This window comes from Penaeus japonicus, unplaced genomic scaffold (assembly GCF_977035675.1).
Source record: "Penaeus japonicus unplaced genomic scaffold, GWHDUDI00000001_assembly GWHDUDI00000024, whole genome shotgun sequence".
Lineage (NCBI taxonomy): Eukaryota > Metazoa > Arthropoda > Malacostraca > Decapoda > Penaeidae > Penaeus > Penaeus japonicus.
Window position 1 is genome coordinate 14,288,610 of NW_028234426.1, and position 2,500 is coordinate 14,291,109.

The following is a 2,500-nucleotide window of genomic DNA, read 5'->3' on the forward strand; positions in this document are numbered from 1 at the left end:
CACAATGTATTTATGTGTAGAATAATGTTTCTTATATCAATAAAGTGTTCCGCCCCTAAGAAAAAACAACACCTTTAGTAGTGTGCCGTTAAACCTTTTAATTTAGATTGGATTAATTATATATTTGAATTTCAAACATCTATTCAAAGAGTATATGTCTAAGTACCTAATTTGGTCAACATTTTTTTCATAGGAAACGTATTCTTCGATTACAACACCATGAACCTTTAACCCTAGACAGGAAACCTTGGGTCCGGGTGGTGTCACACACAGTGTCCAGGTTTGAAATTTGGCGCTAAATAGCCATAAAATTTGTTTCTGGGTAGTGTGAGTCGATTTAGGGTCAGATGATGGGGACCTTTTGAGGGAGGAACACGTTGGTCTTCCTTTCCGGTACTTACATCATGTTGGGAAGCTTATGTGACTCCATTTGGACCCACTTTCTCATCTATGATATGCAAATGTTTTTTGTCTTTTTTCTTTGAGTATCAGATTACAGCACTTGCTCTGCAATATAAGGGACTTTTGTGACTGTTTATATCCATAAATTGGGTTAGTGGGATGTGACACATTCATGAAATATGGTTACAATAATTTTGCTTGTAAGTTAAATACCTTTGGAAATATACATATATATTATAGATTTTACTGATGAGAACATGGATTGTAACAAGCGATCGACACATGAGGAGCTTTCCAGGATGATGAATGAAGACACCAGTGAGTTCTTTGGTGATGGGCTTACAGTCCTTGAACATATTGGTAGTTAGGACGAACGAGGTTGGGGGTCAGGACGCCAAGATGTGAGTGAGGCATCACCAGCCATTCCCCCAGTCATTCATACCCCTTTAGCTGGTCCCCCTGACGGACAAGCCTCAGCATCACCTGCTCATTCATCCCCAGATGACTACAATGGCTATGAGCTTTGCATGATCCTTGAGTGTCACGCCGACAATACCAATGCCGATGCACTGATGATTACAGTCTCCCCTCGAAAAGACCCCAAAAAATCTACATTGGAAAAAGTAATCGATGACAATGAAGGCAGATTCATCCTGTACAAATTGTGTGGCAGAGCAGTGAGTCATAGTGATAGATTTGCGTCGCATATTTATGCGCGAGCTTGCGAATGAGTTGACAAAGCCATGGGCCATTCAGAGACTGGAAATTCTTACACTGAACATTTCCCCTTTTGCACATAATTCGCGCGCACACACACACACACAGACTTGTGTGCATGTGTTTCAATGTGATCTCCACGCAAGCAGTGATTCGGCTCCCTAACCACCATAAGTCCGGAGGAGATGCAAAATATATCCATGGAGAACTGCAAGAAAGTGCAGGACTGTATGTGCACAGTGTGAGGTCACTGTGTGTGAACGCCAGTACAAACTCCATTGCCATAATTGCTTGCAGGAAAGATAAATACATAGTGTTCATGCTTTAGCAATAATATCATTTGACAAATAACAGTTTTATGGCAATATGTATGTTACAGAAAATGTGACAGGTTCAATAATAAGTCATTTTCATTTGTTCCAAGGACCTCATTTTCTGGACAGCCCTGTGTTACGGCATTGTTTTGCGTGAAGAACAATTCTCTCTCGAAGATGCGGAATCCCAAATATTATCAAGTTTGTTCTACAAGTTTTCTTTATTTCTGACTATCATCCATAGTCAATAAAATAAAATGAATTTTTTTTTTTTTCTCAAACCAAAGTTTACTTTTATTTTTGCATTTGGTATGATTCACCTCAGGGATATGTATTCTTTCAGATTTGTAACAGTTTGCTATATTAGAGGCCTTGTCTGCAGCGTCATTATCTACAATAATTGCCAAAAACTCGCAATAATTTGCTGCCGATTTCAAGTTCTATTGCCAAAGAGCACCACCCGCCCACACGTACCAACCTATCCTGTAAGGGCGCCAACACGCATGCGCGAACCATCGCCGAATGGCGAAAATGCCAAATGTTTCCTGATTTTTATTTTATGTCGTCTCATTCAACCGTTTAAAGAGTATCTCAATGATGGTTTACAACAAAATTTATGTAACATTGAAGTAAGATTATGATGTATAATATACTGCATATTTCGAGACTCCAGTTCATGCGTGAAAATATAAAACAAATACCACCATATGTAGCTTTGATAAATGGGTGGTAAATAATTGTTTGAATCCTTAAGCTTGGATTACATTTACTTTTTAACTCGTAAGAAACTGAATTCAGTAAGTGTTTGACATGAAAAACACTTAAACAACAACAAAAAGTCTATTGGATGTATATTTATGTTCATTCTCAGGGCAGACTGGTAATCAAAGGCTATTGAAGTATATAGTCACAATCAGAGTAATGCGTTCGAATTTGTTTGGATTTGATGGGCAGCTAGTGGTCTTTTCAGAGAAAACTGAAGTAAATAAAGTCGGTAACTCATGTAAAACAATAAAATTCCTGAGTTTAGTATTATTTACTGTGATAACCTATAATGTTTGCAAATA

The 2,500-nt window shown here is 38.0% G+C and overlaps 1 protein-coding gene across 2 annotated transcripts in view; it reads left to right on the top strand.

The window, feature by feature from the left end:
* Nucleotides 1-2,046, top strand: part of LOC122265918 (galactosylceramide sulfotransferase-like) — a 16,303-nt gene extending 14,257 nt beyond the window's left edge. For both annotated transcript variants that reach the window (XM_086550711.1, XM_086550710.1), the window contains exon 6: nt 1-2,046. This exon is cut by the window's left edge and continues 1,253 nt beyond it. The gene's annotated coding sequence lies outside the window, so the exon portion shown is untranslated.
* The last annotated feature ends 454 nt before the right edge of the window (nt 2,047-2,500 follow it).